General features: G+C 39.8%; 1 protein-coding gene and 1 pseudogene across 17 annotated transcripts in view; both read left to right on the top strand.

The window, feature by feature from the left end:
* CTNNA3 (catenin alpha 3) overlaps positions 1–24,830 on the top strand; it is a 939,042-nt gene that overhangs the window by 163,336 nt on the left and 750,876 nt on the right. The gene's annotated exons all lie outside the window — the stretch shown is intronic.
* Positions 12,761–12,890, top strand: LOC112058906 (U2 spliceosomal RNA; annotated as a pseudogene).

The following is a 24,830-nucleotide window of genomic DNA, read 5'->3' as shown; positions in this document are numbered from 1 at the left end:
CTTTTCCTGTGTGGCTGGTCAGAGCATCCGAGCTCGCACTGCTGTCCAGAGCGTCAACAGAGTGGTGCACTGTGGGATAGCTCCCGGAGCTATTAGCGTCAATTTCCATCCACACCTAGCCTAATTCGACATGGCCATGTCGAATTTAGCGCTACTCCCCTCGTCGGGGAGGAGTACAGAATTCGAATTAAAGAGACCTCTATGTCGAACTAAATAGCATCGCAGTGTGGACGGGTGCAGGGTTAATTCGATGTAACGGCGCTAACTTCGACATAAACGCCTAGTGTAGACCAGGCCTAAGTGAAAGATAAAGCTTACTAAAACTGGAAACAAATGGCATTAGGATTGTATTTAAAGAAATGTTCCTGCGTCTCTTGGTTGATATGTAAATTAGTGTTGCAGTGGAATTTTCAAAAGAGAGAAATATGAAAAAAGGTGGGTAGGTGGTGGTGGGGGGAAACCCTACAGAATGCTATTGTTGGCATTTTCCTTATTCAGTTACTTTTAATCATAATTTAATTACCAAATGCTGTACATCCTTATAGATGCGTCTGATGAAGTGGGCATTCACCCACGAAAGCTTATGCTCCAATACTTCTGTTAGTCTTAAAGGTGCCACAGGACTGTATCAGAGTTGTACATGAAGTTGTAACTAAATATTTTATGGCTGTATATAATGTAAATAAAGGTTGAACAATGTTGTTATCTTTCAAGATACATGGATCTCAACTTTTTTTTTTTTTTTTTACTAATGCTGACTCTCCAGGATTCTGACTCTCCAGGATATGCACTAAAAATGTCAGGAGATATCTTAAATAAAAACAATTTACCATCCTATCATTTCGCTAAAGTGGCTTTCTTTTGCTGTGATTTGTGAGGCTGTAGTTCAATATTTTTTAATTGTGTTATCAAGCAGCCATGTTTGCTTGGTTGTTTATAGAAGCTGTAAAATTAATAATGAGGAAAATGGATTGGATATCTCAGCGAGGCTTTCTGTACTGAGAGCAGGGGAAGGAGCAAATACTCAGGAAAAATCTTTCATCCTAAGAATTCAATTTCTTTAATCCTTGTTAGCTGGATGATGTAGAAATTAATATTTTTATATTATAATCCATGTATGAGAATTTCTACACATTCATACAGAAGAGTGGGCATATTTTAAGTTATACCAATTGGAAAGATTCCATCAGTTCTTTCCTTCATTTAAAATGTGGAATTCTAAAACAGCTGGTTTTATAGAGGACCCTGTGTAAATGGTGGTTTACATCTATTTGTTCATGCAACGGGATTAACCTATAAATAGATTTTGACACGCAGCTATCTGGATACAGTCTGTCATTAGCAGTACTGATTATTAGGCATTTTTAAGACACACATCACCATAGTCCTGGGTGTATACTGCATATGGCACAGGAAATACTTGCTTAAAAATGGAACAAATCCAGGAGGTAGTCATCTGGAATATTGAGAGTCTCTTTGGAGAAGGGCTGCAAAAAAAGAGGATTGTTCAACATGCCCTATAAATGGTAAGATTTGTGTTCAGTTTCTCATATAGATTCCATCTTGCGGACTAAAAGTGGAAGCATCTTCTCCAGTTTCCCTTGGATTGGTTGCCTTTGTGATAGGATCCAACTATCTCGATAAGAACGAATAGTCCAGGACCTTCATTTAGAAGCTGAATTGAACTGGCCGCATATTTAGAGAGCAGAGCGCTGATGTGGGCTGTTCTTGTCTTTCTTGTATAGAAAACAGAACATTGAATTCTGAACTAGTTGTATTTTGCAGGTCAACTCAATTTTTCAATAGTCCTTGCGTTAGTTGGCAATAGTAAGGATCATCACGAATAACTGTGCATCCAGTATGAAAGAAAATAGCCTCCTGCTTAATTGACAATGCAGAATAAAAGCATATCTTGTCACTGTTTTCTGTCTGGGATTTCAGGAGCAGAGAGAGTGTTAAACTCTCTGAGAGTACACCCTCATTATAATCAATGGACAAATGCTTAATTAAGTTTGAGGTTGCAGCTCCTGCTTGTTTCTCAGAATTAGTCCTTCTACCAAACAATATTACACCTTCATTTTACTCAGAATGAGTATAAGGCCAACAACTTCTATTCAAGTCACTACTTTTCATCAGATACTGGAACATCCGGGGATGTACATTATCTGCAATAGATAAGGAGATCTTGAGCTGTGGTTCATTCACACTTACGGCAATGCTGTGCAAATGGTCTCTCTCTATAGGCCTCATTTAAATATTGAACAAGAAAGTTCACAAACCTACTGTAGTAAACGGTCATGATAGGGTTAACTAAATAGCTCAGGGTACTATGGAATGGAGCCAGGCTCCATCCCTCTGTTACTTCCCGTTTAGTAAGTGGAAGTTTCCCCCCTTCCCCACTCTCTTGAGATGCAGTTCAAATAAACAGCAAGTTCCCAGCCTGCAGCCCTGTAGACTTATTTTTGTTGCATGAAAGCTACATGCTGTGAGGTACTCTACTGGTGTGGGCTCTCAAGGAAGAACAACATTGATGGCTTCATTTATTCCTCTCAGAGAGATATCTTGAAGCATCTTTGCCCATTCCACCAGTTTCCACAAGGGGATTTAGCAGTACCTTATGATCCGTGGTATTGAAGGTAACCAATAGTCTAACAGCATTAGTATGACTGATTATTTGTATCACAGTAGTGTCTAGGAGCCCTACTCATGGAGCAGGACCCGATTGTGCTTGGTGTTCTATAGAAACATAAGAAAAAGACGACAGTCCCTGCTGCAAAGAGCTTGCAGTGTAGCCTGACCTCTGTCCATACCAATGAGAAAAACTATCTTTCAATACAACAGACACCATCTCCTTGGTGTATATAAGCCTGAATGTAAGGAATCTTGTGTACTGGAGAAAGTCAGGTTAGTCCATCACTGCTTTCTTGATTCATTCTCTCTCTCTCTCAGGAAGCGATCGTCTGTTTATCAAGATTGTTACTGAATGGCTTTCCTTCAGTAAGGGTTAGACCAGGGGTCGGCAACCTACAGCATGCGTGCCAATTTTTACTGGCACGCCGCTGCCAGCCAGTGTCCTGGCCCCGCTCAGCCCCCTGCCTGCCTGGGTGAACGGAATCCTAGGCCGGCAGCGGGCTGAGCGGGGCCGATGGCCAGGACCCCAGCTGGCAGGAGCCAGTGGCCAGAACTCCAGACCATCAGCTAGCTGAGCCGCTCAGCCCGCTGCCGGTCTGGGGTTCTGTCTGCCGGCCCCGCTCATCCTGCTGTCGGCCTGGATGGACGGAACCCTGGGCTGGCAGCTGGGACCCTCGCTGTGCCAGCAGACAGAACCCCAGACTGGCGGCATGGGTGGCAGATGGAACCCCTGACTGGCAGCACAGTGAGCCACTCAGCCCACTGCCTGTCTGGGGTTCCGTCCCCTGGCCCCTGCCAGCCCGGGTCCCTGCTGCCGGCCCCGTTCAGCCCGCTGCCAGTCTGGGGTTCTGTTGGGGGCCCCTGTAAATGTAAAATTTATTTTGGCACACGAAACCTTAAATTACTGAAGACTTGGCACGCCACTTCTCAAAGATTGCTGACCCCTGGGTTAGACCCTTGTGTCTTTAGAATTTTTGGAAGTTTCTTTTTCTCACTTTTGGCAATAAAAATCTGCGGCAGCAGTGGACTACTTAATGACTTTCACCACTCAGTCTGAATCTTTTGTATGAGTTTAACAAAATTTCAAAACTTTTGCATTTCAGACACTATTCTGTGCTCAGATAATTCATGAGTGACTCTGTTTTAAAACATAGAACTTGGCATCCCATTAATCCTTAGTGAGGACAAATTGCTTTGTCTAGGTTGGACAAAGTTTATAAAGGATAAAGAAGCTGGTGATAGTGATCAACCAGAAGATGCCACATGTCTGTCAGGGGTATGAATAATTGCACAGAATGAGGGATATCTGCATGATATTGAAAATCATTAAAATAAATCTTTTGATGTGCATACCGTGGCTAAATGAGGACAGATACCGATATGGAATTAAGTGGCAGGCCCCAACTTTCATTAAACTTTTAACCCAAGTAAGGAGCACTACCTGCCCATCACGCACTCTCCAATACTAGGCATTTAATTGATTCCAGTGTAAGGGTTACAGGGCTCCTTACCATATAACCCATAACTTAGGGTAGGCTCCCCTCAGCCTGCACACCAGAACTCAGTTATCTCGGAGTCCTATCACCCTTCTAACACAAGGGGGACAGAGGATATAGCAGGATGGGGACCTCAGCCTGCAAGGTCCAGAAGGTCTGACATCGGCCCACAAAGGCCACAAGATCTCACCCTATCATATGAGCCCAAGGCCCATCACCAAAATCCCAAGGCTTTTACCTCTGGGAACAGCTCATTTTATTCTCTTAGCCACACTGGAAACCAACTTCAGGTTGCAACAAGTAAACACTACTCCACTATCTCAGTTAGGTACCATGCACATTCCTACTTAACCCACTGTGGCTTGCAGATGCTGCGAGGAAGGCAAAAAACTCCCTCCAGGGCCCATGGGAGAAAAAATTCCTTCCTGATCCCCTAAACAGGTAGTCACCTAGAACTACTGCATCTGTCAGACCAGGAGAAACTGGGGAATGCTGGCCAATTGGTGCCAGAGACTCGGGGAGGAACTACCTATTGTCCCATGGTGAGTGTCTCCTCCCTTGCCACTGGGACTGTTCCCCTTTCACTGCCAGCCCCATCAGTTTCCCTCACCCACTGAAGGAATGGCTTCACTTCCATTCCATGGCCACCAGTGCAGCAGATGGGCTGAAAAATCCCATGCGACTCCCCCACCCCCTTCTCCAAGGGTAATGATTGGTTGGATCCACTAATGCACCTGCTGCTCTTCTGGCTTAAACCCCCAAAGACGTGTGTGCTGGGGTGTGCCTCTTGGAGCTGTTCTCCCTAGCAAGTAAGTCCAGTCTTCTTCCTCCATCCACTGCCAGTGGCACTACTGCACTTTTTATGAAGGCCTTCTTTTCCTAGGGGAGGAGGAAAAATGTAAGGGGACAGGATTTGCTTTTTAGATTATTTGATGATGAATGTTTCCTGAAATTTACCAGTGGCTAGTATAATTGCCATGTGCTATTCTCCTCACTTACAAATAGCTTTTAAAATGGCTTTTTTATTGTATGACACTAAATTGGTGTCATTAGGTTAATGTCTTACACATCTCAAGATCTCACACAATGTCAAAAGTATTTGCTATTTTATCTTGCAGAAATGAATACCTCCTGCTTCCTTCTGCCCTCTTCTTTTCCTTCTTTTTCTAGCTAGTTAATTCCCTCCACGCATGTCCTTAGTGAAAGGATTTTAAATAACAAAATAAAAGCAAAAAAAGGTTGTGGAACTAACATGATATTTAGGGTCATTGCATTGTTCACTTTGCTGTTATATCACTTTCCCCTACTATTGGTCTCCTTATCTAGATTGTAAACTCTGTGGAGCAGGGACTCTCTCTCTGATGTTTGTACAGCACCTCTCACAATGCAGATCTGTTCTTAGTTGGCCCTTAGGCACAACAGTAATAAATAACAATATTTCAACATCAGGAAAAGAATGAACTACTGTTGTTGCTATTCTTAAGACAAAATTAATATTGCATCCGGATAGTTTACACATGACTATTGAAAGAAAATCAAGTTTTGAACAATTTGAATACTATCCCTTGCAAATTGCAGGCATATCCCATGTTTGTTTGACAAGAAATAGATATTTACATTAGAAATTGCAAGTGTTTTTTTTCTGATCAGGAACATTTTTTTTCACACTGTTTAAAATTCTGCTGGGTCAACAAAATACAAAAGATTTGTTCCTCTTTCAAAAAACCGTTTATGCCTTTTAGCTTTGAAGATGAGGTCTCTGAAGGATTACAATTTTGAAAAATGTGGTTCATTTTGCTAATGTGATGTTCAAATATTAAACTAAGAAGTAAATTGATTAGATAGTCATTCAGTGTGATTTGTCATTTTTAATAGTGAGGTATTATTCCATGACAAAAACTTTTACGTTATATCAGATGTATGACAGGAGCAATCCAGAAGACACGAAAGGTTATTTTCATACCAGATAAATTTTACCAATGCGAAAAATCTTCTCTTCTTCATCTTTTGCAAATGTTATTCAAAAGCCTGCAAATTATAAAGCATGCTGATGGCAGGGCGGCTTAGTCTGAACAAAGAATACAATTTATAGTATTTTTCTGACTTCTACTCTCAGCAAGCAGGCAAACTACATTACTCACTCAGAAGTGTAAATAAAACCCTCATACTTAGATATCTTTGAGTTGGTGAATATGCTTCAGAAGGAAATTGAAGGACTTGCGTAGGTGCTGGAAGTGGTGAAGCTGGGGATGCTGTCGCAACCGCTGTCTTGAAGTGCTTTCCATTATATACAGGGTTTACAGTTTGATACATTTAAATGACTTAGACAATATATAACCCACCAATGAGAGAAATGCCTAAATAGATATATTTGTTTAAAAACAAGGTTAAATCCTGGAATGTAAAAGAAGGCTGTTTTTAATGTTATGCTGATCAAAATATTTGGCATATAGGGCCTGATCCAGAGACCTGCCTCTATGGAAGTCTTTCCCTTAACTTCAGGGGCCTTTGGATCAAGCCCTTATTTAGTATGTTCATGATTACTAACTGAAATTATGACCATGATCTTTCATTGATGTGTTCAAGCCTGCAGGCTTGTGTGGAAAATTGAAGTGAAAAATAAATGGAGAGGAAAGTGGTAATGCTGCACTTTACTGAGCACCTGTAAAGAGAAGCTTCTGCATAATAAGAGTAATTGTGGATTTTTATATACACAGCCACATACATGGAGTTGACATTTATTTGATAAATTGCAGGGTCATGTGATAAACACATCATGCTCCTTTTGACTGATTCATGTGTCCTCTTTTTACTAATCCCTCCCCCTAGGACTAAATCTAAAATACAGCTTGACTCATGGTTACTAATGCATATGGATTTACAGATGGAAGAATATGAAAAAGTCTCATGAACATTTTAAACACTCTAAAACATTCCTAAAATACCTGTCTTGTAATGTGATACACAGGACACAATCCCACAATGTATTGAGCCAAGGAGTTTTAAGTGACTTGTCCAGCGTCTCTTGGGATCTTTGTGTGAGATGCAGAAATAGAATCTAATTATATGAGATGGCATTCAGCTGCCTTAACCATCAAACCTTCCTTTCTCTTCCTGTGATTGACTGCCTCACTTACTGTATACCTTCCAACTTCTGCAACAAAGTACAGACTCATTCACTACAGAACATTAATTCATTCCCTGAGTGCTGTCTATCCTGTGCAGTGAAAAAGGAAAGAGTCCTGTGGAAAAAGTGGCCTGGTCATGGGAGGGAGAGCATGAAAAACACACGAGAGAGATTCCCTGCTCTCCATTCTGGTGCCTGATGTCATAGTTTTCCCTAATACTAGAAAAAGCAGTTGCAGGAAAAGTCCTATTAAGTTCCTGCAACCCTAGAATGGTCAACCTATAGGAGCTATGTGGGTGCAGTGCTGATGGAATTTTCAGAGAATACTACTACTACTACCCTGTTTCCCCGAAAATAAGACATCCTCCGAAAATAAGGCCTACTTACAGTTTTGCCTCTCGTTGTAATATAAGGCATCCCCCCGATAATAAGACCTCCCCGATAATAAGGCATCCACCGATGTGTACCGTATTCTTCTTCATTGAAAAATAAGACATCCCCTGAAAATAAGACCTAGCGCATCTTTGGGAGCAAAAATTAATATAAGACACTGTCTTATTTTCGGGGAAACAGGGTACTAGCCTCTAACAGGTCTTTACTGGGCATATATAAATTGTAGAGGCTTGATAACTTGGGTAAATTAGGGTGAATTTTCACGAGGATGGCAAAAGGCACATTCCTGACACCCTGGGTCCTCTGCTAAATGTTAAGCCTCTGTCAAAAGTGTGGAAGTGCTAAAATTTCACAAAGAAATAGCTGTAAGAAATATGTAACATATTTCTCCCTTGTCTTGTTCTTGGAAATGGCTGAACTATTTTTGCTGAAATTTTAAAAATAAATAAATTAGCCTGAAGCAGATACTTAGGAGGGCAAAATTTCAGCCTGAACAGTTAGGTTGTCTAAGTTTTATAAAAAGCAACAGAGGGTCCTGTGGCACCTTTAAGGCTTGCATCTGAAGAAGTGAGGTTCTTACCCACGAAAGCTTATGCTCCCAATACTTCTGTTAGTCTTAAAGGTGCCACAGGACCCTCTGTTGCTTTTTACAGATTCAGACTAACATGGCTACCCCTCTGATACTTAAGTTTTATAAGCAACTGAAAACAATAATAGTAGAAAATGTTAGGCAACCTAACAACCTGTTAGTATACAATATTATGGTCACACAGTGGCAAGGCTATAGGTAAGGTTGTGTCAGAATTTTCTGTTTTACAGAGAAGGCTTGAGCAAAAAAAGCCACTAAAAATGGCAAGCAACTAGAACTCAGGTAGCATTCTGGATGTTTCCTGAGGCAGTGAGCAAATTGTAGGTACCAAGAAGATAATCCAGAGGTGTTTGATTCTTGCTAAGACTGTGTCTAGCCCAAAGCTAATAATATCTTAATGGACTGAGACTGGGAGGAGTAAGGGTAAAACCTTCATGGATTCAGTTGTGTCCTGGTGGCTTTACAAACTATTAGACTGGCTTCCATGACTGAGTTAATAAAGAATCACATTTGTGTAATGGATAGCATTTTTACTGAGCACAGCTATCCTTGAGAGGTTGCCTGCAGTATCCCCTGGAGTAAGATTTAGGATTATATTAAATCCAATGAATCATAGCAGCTACTGCAATATGAGGCAGTGATTATGACAGTCTCACTTCTTGGTGTTACAGAATGATATGGACAATTCACATAAATGCCATTTGATAATGGAATAAAGTTAAATTCTAGAGGTGGTTGGGAATTTTCCATTGGAATTATTTTCTGACATAATGTGTGGTTTCTGCAAAAATTACATGTTCTGTGGGAAATCTCAATTTCCCCCCAACATTTTTGATTTTCAATCAGAAAAATTTAAATGAAATATTTTGTTTTAAATTCGTTTGACCTGAAGTGGAATTTTTCATTTAATTGAAATGACCTGAAAAGTTGCGTTTCTAATCCGTTAAACCCAAAAACACTAAACGGCTTTCCCCTAGTGCATTGACCTGTGAGAGTAATAATTTGGGCCCCCATTGTCTCTGATGAGCCAGGTTCCCTGGAGGACTACATCTCCCACAATGCAATGTGGACCCAGCTGCAAATGCAGTTTAATGTTTAACAAAACAAAATGAAACATTCTGGTATGTCAAAATGTTTCATTTTGATCAAAAATGTTGAAACTAAAGGTTCTGATTTTTCTGAATAGAAATGGTTTTAGAATGTCAGTTCTGCAACAAAATTGGAAAATTTCAACTTTTTGTCCAATTTCAGGCCAAAAACAAATATTGAAATGTTAGCATTTCCTATGGGATGGAAATTCCAAATTTTGTTCACCTCTGCTAAGTTCCATTGACTGAGGTTCATACAAGAAAGTCATACAGAACAATTGAATGGACATCTAGCTTTAGAACCCTAGCCTTTATTTATTAGAAGCTATCTCACTCATGTAAAATTAATGAAATTCCTTCACTTCTTTTGTGTATTGGTGCACAGATGTAGCCCATTCTTATTTATTGTGCAATATTATAGATTTTTGCAGTCTATTGGCTCAGACTTTTATGCTGCTCATATTACCTATGCATTCTTTAGATCCAGAATCCTGTCAAACTTTAAGCAATATCAGATCTGGGTAAAAAAATGTGTGCCTTTTGCCTATCTCTTGTACTAAGGGGTGGGGAAGAGTTTTGAGAGAAATCCAAAGTTCCAAACCTCTGCCTTCCTGTTGCCTTAAATAGCTGCTTTCTGTATGCATCTCTGTGTTATGCAAGTCATCTCATCAGAGTGCTTTGTTTTTCAGACGTTATTAGAGCATATCCATGGTAATGCATAATAAATCAGAATTAATTAACTTTAAAAAAATTCATTTGTTTATTAAAACAATATTGCTATTTATGCTTTTTGGATTTCACTTAAAATGATAAAAATTAAAGAGGCTGATGCATTTTAAGTGGCAATCTCAAAATGAATAAATGTGCTTATCTAATAGGTTTTTTGCAAGGATAATTTCTAATTTTTGTAGGAATGTGTAGTCTGAAAACCAAGAAATCAAGTCCTTTATTTGCAGTTTTTCTTGACAAATACTAATGCTGTAAATTATACAGCTGTTCTTCCCCTGTATGGATTTTGTAGTACTCAGAGCGATTTATAGGTCCAGAGTGCAGCTGCTGAAAGTCATTTATTCTCAGTTCTGTATTAAATCTATCATATACAAATGCATTAACATTCAGTACAGAGCTCAAGGGCTTAAGACCTTTTTTTCCTCTGAGTTGCTGTCCTGAAAATGTTTGCAAGGTATGCAGAAAACATTTTAAAAAAGATTAATCTGATATATTAAAAAAGGGAGCCATTCTTAGTGTTTCTCCTTGGTGAATATTTGAAATCAGCTCCTTTTGCAATATGGGCTGAACAGCCAAGACAAAAATCTCCTGTCAACATTAACAAATTGGGAATGCTAGTAAGCTTGTTTTGATGAATTACAATTTCAGTTTAGTTTGCTTGTGTGCCACCTTTAATGTATGTCATCTGTGTACATATGTTCACATTTCATAAATTTAATATCTCTGCAATTTTTTTAGGATCATGTGTCTATCCTTGAAAGAGAGTGCAGCTTTGATTCAGTTTATTTAACCATACTGAAGTTTTTTAATATAAAAACGGGACCAATGCTTATATGAAATATTTGGGAAGTATAAAAAAAGTGTATGTCAAGTTACATACATTGTTGTCAAGTCATAATTACTATTATAACAAGAAAACTAGAGACAAGGGGGCACAGCTATTTCTCAAATCAGGGTTGTCCCTCGGGGGGGTGCGGGACCTGGGACAAATCAGCCTTCCTGCTAGTCTCCTTGCCGTCTGCCTGGTGCACCTGCCCACCTGGCCACCACTCACCTCCACCTTCTCCCTCCCCTCCCCCCCCCGCCCGCCTGCCCGCCACTCTCCTCCTTGCCATCCGCCCACCTGCCTGCCTCCACCCACCTCCCGAATGCCCGCCTGCCCCTCTCCTCCCCGTTCGCCTCTTCACCCTGCTCACCCGCCCACCTCCTCACCTGAATATCGGGACAAATGGCGTCCCGATTGTACATCGGTTGGGACACGGGCCAAAGAGCTAAATATTGGGACAGTCCCGATTTTATCAAAGCCCAGGGCCCCCACAAAGCACGGGGCCCAGGGCGGTCACCCCAATTCGCCCTACCCAAGGGACGTCTCTGTCTCAAATGTGTAATTATTAACAGAATAGCTCTTGAAATAGCTGCCTGATAGATACGTATCTGTTTATCCTTGATGATTTTACATTGTTGAGGCCAACCTATTTAGAAAACTTGAATGGATCTGTGTCCAGGACCAGGAGAAACTGATAGCTGGGTGAGTCTGACCTGATTTAGTACAGAAAGAAGGCGCCGAGCTCTTGTGGTAGATGGATTACAACATGAAGTGTATTCAATGGAAAGAAAGATAAGATGCAATTGTGCTAAAACAAAAGGCCTATCAGCGTGACATCTGACAACTTGGAAATTAATGGAAACCATTGAGGATCTCTCATATCACCGTGTACCAGTATTAATAACTATGTATTTCAGATGTTTCTAATGGCCTATAACCAGTAGATCTGGGTATGAAACAGTTTTCCCTTTAAGTGGGAATTTTTGAGCTCTCTAAAAATTTTCCTATCTTAGGGTAGGTCTACACTTACCTCCGGGTCCAGCGGTAAGCAATCGATCTTCTGGGATCGATTTATCGTGTCTTGTCTAGACACGATAAATCTTTCCCGGAAGTGCTCGCCGTCGACGCCGGTACTCCAGCTCGGCGAGAGGAGTACGCAGCATCGACGGGGGAGCCTGCCTGCCACGTCTGGACCTGCGGTAAGTTCGAACTAAGGTACTTCGAATTCAGCTATGTTATTAATGTAGCTGAATTTGCGTACCTTAGTTCGAAGTGGGGGGTTAGTGTGGACCAGGCCTTGAACTTGGGTGTGGACCAGGCCTTGGGACAAAAAGGTGAATATCAAATTTTTGTGAATTGAAAATCTGGGGGGGAAAATATTCAGATGAGGTGAGTTGAAATGTTTTTGTTTTGATGTTGACTTTTTAAAATATTTTTTAGGCTTTTTATTTGTAAATTAATTAAAATTTCTAAACAAGGTCACTTTGACCTGAAAAACGGAATGTTTTTGTTTAGCCAATGTGTAAACTGGACATTTTGACAATTTAAAAACTTTTTTCACTTTTTTCCAAAACAGAAATTTGTTGAAACCAATGCTTTCTCATAAACTATTTTGGTTTTGATGAATCAGCATTTTCTGATAAGTTTTGTTGAAAAATTCCCAAACAGCTATAATCACTGTTATCTAAGTGCCCACTTATGTCATATTTACTGATAGTATTTTATACTTTCCATACCTATGACATACCTAAAAACGAAAGGCACTGTTTAAAATCAAATTCTAAATATTATAGTTTTGTGTTTTTATAAGACTTCGATATACAGAATTTTCCCAATCCTACATTCCTTTCAGACCTCAAATTCCCATTTGAATCAACAGAAGTCGCTTCTCGGCTCTATGAGCTAAGATCAAGCGTAGTATCTGTTCTTATCAGTTTAATATCTTCCTGTCTCCTTTCTTGGCCCTCCACAGAGTTGGAGTATAAACTTAGGTATGCTACTTAAACTATCTGTGCCCCAGTTTCTCCATTTGTATAATCTCAGAAGTTCTATGAAGCTTTGAGATCTTTATCATAGAAATATAGGGCTGGAAGGGACCTCAAAGTCATCAAATCCAAACCTCTGTGCTGTGGCAGGACCAGGTAAACCTAGAGCAGCCCTGACAAGTGTTTGTCCAACCTGTGTTTAAAAACTTCCAGTGATGGGGATTCCACAACCTCCCTTGGAACCCTATTCCAGATCTTAATTACCCTTATAGTTAGAAAGCTTTTCCTAATATCTAACTTTAAAACTCTCCTGCTGCAGATTAAGCCCATTACTACTTGTCTGACCTTCAGTGGACATGAAGAACAATCGATCACAGTCCTGTTTATAATAGCCCTTAATATATGTGAAAGCTATTATCGGGTCCCTCCTCCAGACTAAACATGCCCAGTTTTTGTAACTTTCCTCTTAGGTCGGGTTTTCTAAAGCTTGTATAATTTTTGTTGCTCTCCTCTGGACTCTCTCCAATATGTCCACATCTTTCCTAAAGTGTGGTGCCCAGAAGTGTACACATTACCTCCGATCTCTACATACAACGCTCCTGTTAATACAACCCATAATGATATTGGCCTTTTTCGCAGCTGCATCACTTTGTTGACTCATTCAGTTTGTGATCCGCTATAACCTCAGATCCTTTCCAGCAGTACTACCATCCAGTTATTCCCCATTTTGTAGTTTTGCATTTCATTTGTTTTCCTTCATAAGTGAAGTACTCTTCACTTGCATGCATCCGATGAAGTGGGTATTCACCCACGAAAGCTCATGCTCCAATACGTCTGTTAGTCTATAAGGTGCCACAGGACTCTTTGCAACTTTTACTCTTCACTTGTCTTTATTGAATTTCATCTTGTCGAATTAAGACCAATTCTCTAGTTTGTCAAGGTCATTTGGAATTCTAATGCTGTTATCCAAAGTGGTAGTAATTCCTCCCCTCCTGGTGTCATCTGCAAATTTAGTAAGCATACTCTCCACTCCATTATCCAAGTCATTAATGAAAATATGAATAGTATCAGACCCAGGACTTACCCCAGCAGGACCCCAATAAATAAGCCCTCCCTGTTTGACAGCTATCCATTGAGTATGGTCTTTCAATCAGTTGTGCACCAACCTTATAGTAATTCCATCTGGACCACGTTTCCCTAGTTTGCTCATGAGAATGTCATGTGGGACAGCGTGAAAAGCCTCACTAAACTCAATAGATATCACATCTACTGCTCTCCCCATCCACTAGGCCAGTAACTCTGTCAAGGAAGGAAATTAGGTTGGTTTGCCATGATTTGTTTTTGACAAATCCATGCTGGCTATTCCTTATAACCCTGTTACCCTCCCAGGTGCTTATAAATTGTTTAATAATTTGTTTCAGTATCTTTCCAGTTAGGCTGACTGGTCTATAATTTCCTGGCTCCTCTTTGTTCCCCTTTTTAAAGATAGGTACTCTGTTTGCCCATCTCCAATCATGTGGGACTTCACACAACTTAAATACATCTAGTTTATTTAAATATTCCTTTGCCTGTTCTTTCCCTAATTTGGCTTTCATTCCTTCCCCCTTTTTGTTAATATTAATTGAGTTGAGTATCTGTTCTCCATTAACCTTTTTAGTGAAGACTGAAGCAAAATAGACTTTAAACATGACAGCTTTCTATGATGCTAGGCAAGTATAGAGTGCTATTATTGTTAAATTTGTTCTTAGAGATACTTTGTTGTCCTGCGTGGCCCTTACCTTTCCCTTTTTCCATCCACTCCCCCCCCGCATTCGTTTGTTTTAATGTTTTGCTCAGTTGGCTGATTCTCTTGCATAGGTACCATACCATGCTATACCAGCTGTGCAAATAACTGATTTTTTTGGTTCATTAGAAATTTTGAAAAATATGAAGTGTTTTGGGTTGATTCAAAGAGGAAATTTTTGAAGACTTTTGGTGAATCAAAAAGTCAGAAAAATTAATTTGGGGATGAACAAAATGAGTAAATATTAAAATATTAAATATTAAAAATATAGTGGAAGGAAAAATTGAAACAAAGTTGTTTTGAATTAAGAAAAGTCAAAACAAAATTCATTTTGGAGGGATTTTTTTTAAACCTTTTTTTTTAAACAGAAAAAATTGGTGAAATTGACATAAATTTGCAAAATGTTTTGGTCCATCTGAATGTGCACTTCTTACCAAAATAAGTTTTTGGTTGAAAAATGTCACCGGCTCTAATATACAGTTAATCTCCAGATTTCTTGATATAGAACAGAAAAACTATTTTTTACATGCCTGTATTTGTGTTCTAAACTGTCATTGTTCCTGCTCTAGCCGCATTGTTCTTCTGTTTTATATTTATTTGGAAATAGCAGCAGATTTCAGAAGCCTCAGACTTTGTCTTTGTATTTTTCAAGGTCCAGGGTGTTAGATCACTACTTTGTGAGGCTGCCAGTGGCAACTATTATTTTACCCAATGTAGAAAACTCTCTTCACTCATTACTTTCACCAGTTCTAACTGGACTACGAAAATGCTTTTTAAGAGTTGTGGTAGTGACTCAGTAAAACGTTAGAAAAAATAATATCGGTACAGCTATTTCTACAGGACAGCTGTTGTTGAGGGATATGGGCTATTGCTCTGACAATATCAAGCACTGAAAATAAGGCCCTGTACAGGCAAAGACTTCTATATTAGGAATAGGCCATTGACTACAATGGTACTACTCATAGGGTAGAATCCTGGCCATATTACAGTCAATAGAAGCTTCACCATTGATTTCAATGGGGCAAGATTTCACCCATATTTTCTATGGTGTAAGTTCTATAGGTTTCTATAGGTGTAAGTCTTTATTGGATCCAGGCCCTTATTCATGATAACACTGAATTTGGAAAATCATGATAACTTTAGATATGCAATTTATAGGACATTTGTCATCAAAATGCAACAAAAAGAAACTGACAACAGAAGGCTACCAATAAATCTGATCTTTCTGAAATTGTGCATACACATACATTTTTGTATAAGCTAGCAAACAGGCTGTTTGAATTTTAGAGTTCCAATCACTTTTTAATCATTTTAATTTGTCTTAAATTTATGTTTCTATTATACCGCATTCCTGGAGCAGTATGGGAACTTCACAGGAGCCAAAATAATTGAAAATATTTTGATGATTAAGATAAATCAGTTTTGAAAATGAAGTGATTGCTGGGACTCAGTGAGAAAAGATATGGTGAATCTTTAATAGTAAATTGGAGATAAAATCTTTTGGCTCAGGATCCTGATTTACAACACTTTAAACTTTGGGATTGTTTGGATCCGTGGTCTGGTTTTGGCTCAATATAATTTTGGAGGTCACTTGCAATGTTTGGATCCAAATATAGGTACACAAGCCCAAAGTTCAGAGGAACCTGGATGTTATTTTTATTTTGGTCCATTTCTATCAAAAATAGAATCACAACAGAAGGTTAATGCAATAATTTAGAAATATAAACAAATCTATCCATGAGGTTAAAGTCCACAGGAAATTTATTGATAGTGTTTGGCCACTGAAGAGACTGGGTCCTTGAAGTTGCTGTAGATGCACCAAAAATAGAGCTTCCCCCCCCCTCTGCAAAGTCCACAAGCTCCTGTCCAGTAGAACTGTTGCATGTACTTGACAGTTTGATAAATCCAGCTCAGAAACAAAGGCAGACATTTCTTGTTGTGTTTTTTTTTTTTACTCATTTCATGGATGAAATTAATTGGATTTGAACCAGGTTTCCTGTGTCTGTGGTGCCAGGGTCTGTGCCTAGAGGGGACAAATGTAATGGCTACTGTCTCTGGATTTAGATCAATATAATTTACAGAAGTTCTAGAGGTGTCAGGGGAAGTTTGGCTTCTGATCTGTGGAAAAATACTCTTGATCTCTTTGAGATCCTTCATAGCCAACAAACATCCATTTCTTACAATCTTTCTATATCTTAATCCTTGAGATTTTCCAGTTCCCCCACCTGTTCTTTCTATTCCCCATCTCCTCACAGAGATTATCCACTTTGTCATCCTTTTTCCCCCTCCTTTAAAAAATGAATTATGTGATAGAGTTCTTAAATGTTTGTATCTTAAAATGTGCTGTTGAACATCCATTTAAGTGAATCCATCCATACTGGATTAACACATTAGCTGGTTGCTTCTGCTGAAGTGATACCAGTGAAACAGTTAAAAAAGTTAACATTTAAACTGCCATCATTGGAGTTTCTTCCAAATTCTTCCCTCAGGGGGTGTCGGGGTGAAGTTTTCCCTCCTTCTGCTATGGAGGCCAAACCTCCTACTTCCACCAAAGAGGCTACAAAGTGCTATATTAACAGGCCATCTTCATGGAGTCCTCAGGTCTGATCTGTACTGTCTCATTCTTCTGTGACTGACTCTGCTCTTTAAAGAGGGGCTCTTTTGGCTGAAGTGGGGCTACAGGGAAGTCTCAAGGAGCTAAAAGGGGAGGGAGGGAACAGTGTGCACCAAGACCCTGTACCCGGTAAAGCCCTTCTCAGCCAGCCCCTCCCACTCTCAGATCTCCAGTTCAATAGGGAAGAGAAGTATTTACCGTTGTTGTTTGGTGTGCCTAGGAATACTGTGGGGAAAAAGAACTAGGTAGCACAGACCCCTACTCTTATTTTCGCATAAATGACGTATTATTTGTTGTACTATGCTTGCAGTTTGACGAAATAAAGGCAGCCTGCGCGCTGCTGTTGGTGGTAGCAGTTTTCGAACTGTTGCCCCAATGCTGCTGGTAGTAGCAGTTTTCAGACTGTTGCCCCAGAACCTATTGCAATGAACTGGCCTCAGGCTTGAGTCTGTGAACTAAAATCAATGCGTGGGTGATTTTTTCCACGACAATACCTTCCACAAGATGCTATGTGGGGGGACAGTGCCAAAAAGGCCTGTAAAGGACCTTCTTCATGGATCTCAGAATGATGATTAGATCATAGAGAAATAATAAATTGTTGTAAAAGCATTAAAATAATTATTGGTGTTAAAAGCTTCCTCTTCTGGCACCTATACTGCTGGTGTTTCTGTAAGTGTTGCCATTTCTCATTCATTTTTTCAAGGACCAATCATATACTTCCAAGTTCTACTGTGATTGCTGCAGCTTTGCTTTCCATAACTCTGTGAGGTGTACACACAAGTGTTCCCATTTTTGTCAATCTGTTGCCATGATTGGTTGTTCATATTTAGTCTTACTCTGGATTCTAAACAGTCTTGATCATCACACGATTATGTCAAGTTCAGACCTCTTTACTTTCAATGGTGGACATTAACGTGACAGTTCTGACATATTAATGATTAATATGCCAGTGATTTCTGACAATGAAGACTGGATTCTCTTTTTTTACTGAAACAAATGCTATATTTGGCTTAAAAGATAACGTGGTGTTTAAATTACACAGGTCGACTTGTATGCAGTGTTGTAGCTGTTGGTCGCACGATATTAGAGAGACAAGGTGGGTGAGCAACATCTTTTATTGTCCCAACTTCTGTTGGAGAGAGACACTGGATTTATGGCTTATTACAACAATCTATAACCCACTGTTCCAGCTTTCCCCCCCCTCCTATGAATGGAGAGGCATTCATGGGTCACTTTACCTTGAATGGTCTCTTGAAATATGTGTTAACTACTTTTGCTAAATAATCTGTTCCACCTTGTATTTAGCTGTGAAACTCTGAGTACGTTTCCCAGACCTGAAGAAGAGTTGTGTGTGACCTTGACAGCTTCTCTCTCTCATCAATAGAAGTTGGTGCAATAAAATATATTACCTCCTAGTCTCTCTAGTATGTAAACTTAACACTAAAAGGTCCAAATGCAGAGATGACTGCAGATTCTGAGCAACTGGTTACTACAGCCCGTCAGTGTCCCAGAAATCCAAACCGAGTTAAGAATTAAACACTGAAATGTTGACAAAAGTAGATAGGGTTAACAATATAATGTCATAAAATGCCCTGCCTTTTAGAAAACTTAGAAATGTATTACTGCAACAATGGGGAAATTTGGGCATTAGGTTCAGCATGGAATGTGCCAAGATGTTAAAAAGGAAGCCCTGGGCAGTGCATTAGTTAGGGAAGGGTATAAAAGGATTGGAGGCTCTAGGACCCTGGATAAGGATGTAGATCATCCTGGTATCAGGAGCTGCATGTGGGTGCACATTAATAATGAATTATTGATGAGTCTTAAAAGCAGATAGTCAGTTAGTTGCAATCAGACTATAAAAGGAGTTGGAGCCTTGTTTAATCTATCTTTTTAAGGCTCCTAACACTTGTATCTGAGTATCAGTATTTTTATTATTCCTTCCTCTTGTTCTTGCCATTTTTCTCTCACACCATCTTAAAAGAGAAAATTATATTCTTATGAATATCTAGCTTTTATATAGCATGTTTTATCAGTAGATTTGAAAGCACTTTCATCCACATTTTCCAGATGGGAAAATAAGTTACAGAGAAGTGAAGTGACTTGTCCAAGGTCACCAACAAGTAATAGCAGAACTGAGACTAGAGCCCAAGTCTTTTGAGTCCAAATCCAGTCTCCAGGGCTGCCCGGGGGGGCGGCATGTGGGGCAATTTGCCCCAGGCCCCGGGCCCCACAGGGGCCCCCATGAGAATATAGTATTCTATAGTATTGCAACTTTTTTTTATGGAAGGGGCCCCCAAAATTGCTTTGCCCCAGGCCCCCTGAATCCTCTGGGCAGCCCTGCCAGTCTCTCTCTACTAGATCTCACTGCCTCCCCCTTTATTCTGCTTTTCTTCCTTTTGATGAATTCATCTAGTTTTCCTAGTCGCCCTCCCTCCATCCCATGTTGCTTCAGAGCTCTTTCCTTTGCTCCTGATCTTCAACCAGTGACAATTTCTTCTGCAGCTGCTCAAGGTCACAGTGGGTTTTTGAGTTTAAGGACCTTTTTTCTGCTGGGTGAAGCAGGGGATTTGTAATTCCCTGGGATACACCTGCTCCCTCTCTAACTGTGTTGGTATATGATAGTATGTCTACAGTAGGAAAAAAGATTGTGTTTTTAACAGGGCTGGCTCCAGGCACCAGCTTGCCAAGCAGGTGCTTGGGGCGGCCACTCCAGAGAGGGGCGGCACATCCAGCTATTCGGCGGCAATTCGGCGGACGGTCCCTCAGTCCCGCTCGGAGCAAAGGACCTTCCGCCGAATTGCCGCCGCAGATCACGATCGCGGCTTTTTTTTTTTTTTTTTTTTGCTGCTTGGGGCAGCAAAAACCCTGGAGCCAGCCCTGGTTTTTAACATATGTTAGGTAACATGTTAACTAGTGTGTGTTCAAATTCTAGTGTACAAAATGCAAGTTGTAGTTCTAACACGTATGAGCTGGTTAACATGAACCCTCATTTCACCCTGGCTAATTAGTGTTAAAACTACACTTGCCTTTTAACACATTTTAATTAACATAAATTAGCTGACTAAACACATTTAAAATACTTTCCCCCCTTCCCCTAGTGAAGAGAAGCCTTGAAAGGGTGAGAATTTTGCTGCAAGCTGGCTCTGTTTGAGCACCAGTGATGTTACACTGCTTTGATGCATTTGCTATGGATAAAAATCCAGATGTGGCATCCTAATTTCCTTTTATATCCCAATCTGATAATTGACTTAATTAAACTTCCAGAATATTTAATATTCTGCATTTTTCTATCTTAGTGGGAGATAAATTAAATGAAAAGAAACACTTGGAGGTTTGCCAAAGTAGTCTCTAAGATGCTTGCTTACTAACTTTCAACTATATTTTTAAACTGCTTTAAAATCTGAAAAGATACAGCAAGACTTCTGTGAGCTAACTATTTCACTCCCACTTAGTTAGATGTGGGGAAAGCAGGAGTGCCCTCCTTGTTCTTTTAAATTTTAAAATTCTAGCTTCCTGCCATATGGCACCATTGGAGAAGACAGCTAGTCTCTATGATAAAAGCGTTGGCTTCACGACACAGGAAATGCCCTTCTACTTTCATACAGTGACAACGAAGTCCAGAAGCTCTCTTCTCCTGTCAAGAGAGGAAAATAATGAAGTGAGAAAATCCTGTTTGGTCGCCTAAATATTTTTGCTCTTCATTTTGTAAAGGCTTCAAACAGTATTTTTAAACTGTTTTTAAACCAAGGAATCTCTCTCACTTCCTCTACCCAACCCCCTGTTGCCCTGTCCACACTAGGAGCAGGAATGGTGTTTTGCCAAGCAGGGCTCACCCAAAAACTACTATGTAAAGTTTCCTAATGCAATTCTGCTTAGCACGAGTTTAACACTGTTTCACTGACCATTGTGGATAGGAAGGCTTTTAAAAAAACAGCAACATAGAAACAGTAGTACAGACAGAAACAGTATTCAGAAAATAGGGATAGGGATGGATTTTTTAAAGATGTTTTAGGTACCTAAAGAGACAGATAAGTGCTTATTGGGATTATTAAAAGTGTATCAGCAGGTGAAATCAATGGGATTTAGGTGTCTAACCTGTGTCTGAAAGTCCTACTTAAAATCTGCCTCTTTAGGTGCCTAACTACCTTTGAAGATTTGGTCCTACCTGTAGTGTCTGAATACAGTTGGGTTATTGGTCCTGTTATTGCAAACAGATCTGCTACAATTTTGTTTGACTTCATTGGGATTCTTCATAGGAGTAAGGATTTACTTAAGTGGATTTGTTTTCAGTATCACAGTTAGTGAAAGCAAACAATGTTATAGCCATATCTTTGTTCGAACATTGTTTCTCACACTTTTAAAACTGTGTGGATGTGGCTTCTATATATTGGATGGGTTTAAATGTGTGGTTGGTACTTGTGTATAATATCTGCACCTTATTCTAGAAGTCAATGAAGAGCTTGGGAGAGAGGAGAGATTCTTCATAGTAGGTAGGTTAAGTCTTAAGTATGCAAAATCATTAGGAAAAACATTGTTTTCCAAAAGTAGAGCAGCAAAAATTCCATGAAACCCGAAAAAGTTTAGGAGTGGGATGCTGACAAGGAACAGGCAGGTTTTATAATTTTTTTTTATTTTAATTGAGAGGCTCTGTCTTCCAGACCCTATAGGTCATGTTGTAATCTAGTCTTTCCTAGTTCAGAGAGATGTGAGTATTTGGTAATTCTTTAAAGATAGTTGCAGGTGACTTTGTCAAAATGTTGACTTTTAAAACAGTATCCAAATTAATTTGCAAATATTACTACTTTATTTATATGATGATTTTACAAGTTACACATCTCTTTACATGTCACTAAAATCCAACCCATCAGTTTGGTCCAGTTTCCTAACTTGTTGTTCTGTTCATATTAGTGTTCCATGAAGGTACGTCCCTAGGTTGTACTAAGACGTGAAATGAAAGTATCTTGATTTTGACAAGTTTCCTGTCTGCTTATGCCAAATGTTTACTTCCATAAATGTAAGGTGTCATGGGTTACTTAACATAAGTGAACAGGATTATGGTATAGGCCAGTTTAGGCTATATCATTGTTACCATATTTGTGCTTAATATCGTTGGTGCTTAATGAGTGTTTGTGTGTGTGTGTGTGTGCACGTGTTAGCCAGCATATATTAGTCAACAAGAGAAAACTATTAATATAATTTTAATCTGTGGGTTAAAAAAATACCAGTGTAAAGCAAAATTAATTTTTAAATTGCAAATTCTGGATTTATCTCTCCATTCACTTTTTCCCTCTATAATAATCATGTTGAGAGTTCTACATCTGGAGACTCCCCTCACATTTTAGAGGGTGGGGTCAGCTTGATCAAGTGGATAAAATATTTGACTGGGAGAGACAAGACCTGAGCTCCAATCCCAGTTATGCCTCTGATCTGCTTGGACAAGTCGGTTCTGTCTCCGTGCCCCTGTTTCCCTTCCCACCTATGTCTGTCTTATCTGCTTACACTGTAAGGGCCAGATTTTTAAAGGTATTTTGGCATCTAAGGATGGAGATAGCCACCTAATGGGACTTTCAGAAGAGCCAATCTCCATCTTTAGATGCCTAAATACCTTTAAAAATGTACCTTGGAGTAAGGACTGTCTCTCATTTTGTTTTTGTATAGTGTACTGGTCTCAGTTGGAATACCTAGGTGCTACTGTAACAAAAATAATAATGAAAGGTAAAATATTTAGGCATTAATACTAAAATCTGAGTCCTGTATAACAAGCTATATGGAAGCAAGAGTGAAGAGGATTATATCCAGTGTTACCGAGTGACTAGAGGGAGGTTCTGAGTTGTGTCCTCCAAAACTCATTGCAGAGACTAATTTTATTTAATATTACATAAATGGTCTTAAAGATTATTAAAGTTTTAGAGTGATAAAAATTCATTGATAATATTAAGATAGGAAGCAAGTGAATACTTCCTGAGGAAGCAGCATATTATAATAATTAGGGAAGTGGGCAAGTGACAAAGGGTATTCTATGTCTCAAGCATGCATATAGACTTAATGAAAGAGAATATATATTTAATAGAGTACAACTGCAGGAAAAAAATAAGAAAGGGACATAAAGGAAAAAGTCAGTGATGATGGAGTCACAATGAATGCATTATGTAAAAAAGCAAATGATGTTCTAAGATATATAACTAAGGCAACTGCATTTAACTCGGAGACAATGACTGAATTAGAAAATACTTCATTTGAAATGTTATGGAGACTTTGAATTTGCTTCATAAAGGAAATTAAAATCTTAGACCCTAACTTTGTTTTGGGGGTGACATGTGGAAAAGGCTGAAGAAGCTGTATATAGCTAAGTTCAAAAAGAGGAGAACATTCAGAAGTAACATACAAATATATTTATGTGGCAACCACACAGCAATCTGTGAATGAACTTTGTTTACCTTAGTAAAATTTATGGGCAAGGACTAAACATAAGGAGACTTAGGCTTTGAATCCACAAAAGTACTTGGGTGCCTCTGTCCCATTTTGGGGGCACCTAAGTCCTGTGTTTAGGTATCACCATGATCCATAAAACTCTCGCTCGTCTGCGTCCTAACCTATAGGTGCCTAAACCTCTGGGCATGTGGGTGCCCAGGGACATATCTCTTTCCTGAGCATGCCTCATGATGGGTGTCTGGATGCCTAAGCCTCAGAGAAATTCATGTTTGGCAGCCTAAGTTGTGTGTGTGTATAGGGTTAATTCCAGTAGGTGCCCCTGAGCATGCCTACTGAATTGAATCACTCAGGCAAGTTCACACAAAATCATCAGAGGGAGGAGGACCTCTCTTATAACCTTTATGCTCAATCAGGATGTGGGAGACGCCCATTTCAGGTCCCCCTCTCTTCCAGGGGAGAAGGGATTTGAATGGGGATCTGCCACCTCTCAGGTGAGTGCCGTGGCCACTAGGCTATGGAATAGTCTGACATGGGGCTCCCTCAATCTCTTTTATTGAACTTTTTCCACTTTAATTAAACAATGGGATACTTAAAAATTAATTGGACCAGAGAAAGAGTTAGAATGATTCAATAGTCTAGTGTTTAGGGCACTCACCTGAGAGGTAGCAGATCCCTCTTCAGATCCTTCGGGGGGACATGAATTGGGATCTCCCACATTCTGGGTGAGTACCTTATCCAATAGGCTTAAGGTTTAAGGAAGGTCCCCCAGTTGGTTTGTTTCAGGTCTTGCATGCAACTTAGGCGGCTGCGCACTGATTTCCCCCAGTTTGTGGATCTCTAGCAGAGCAAGGTGCTTTCATGTAGCCCAGACTTAGGTATCTATATCTGAGAGAGGAATAGAGTTTACAACACACCCATTCTGGTCAGCGTCTCCTATTGGCTAGCTTAGGCTTCCAGTCCTAGTGTGCTGGCTTTGTGGACTGCATTCTTATGTACCTGTCTCTCCTCTTTCATTGTATTGGGAGCCTATGCACCTAACTCAGGCTTTGTGGATCAGTGTTAGTCCTGAGATTTCTAGGTGCCACAACACTGAGCATTGCAATGCCCAGGTCCCTGCATGTATCCCAGCTGTGGAGA

Source organism: Chrysemys picta, chromosome 7, assembly GCF_011386835.1.
Source record: "Chrysemys picta bellii isolate R12L10 chromosome 7, ASM1138683v2, whole genome shotgun sequence".
Taxonomy (NCBI): Eukaryota; Metazoa; Chordata; order Testudines; family Emydidae; genus Chrysemys; species Chrysemys picta.
The sequence above is the reverse complement of the archived record's forward strand: the minus strand, read 5'-3'. Positions and strand labels throughout refer to the sequence as shown.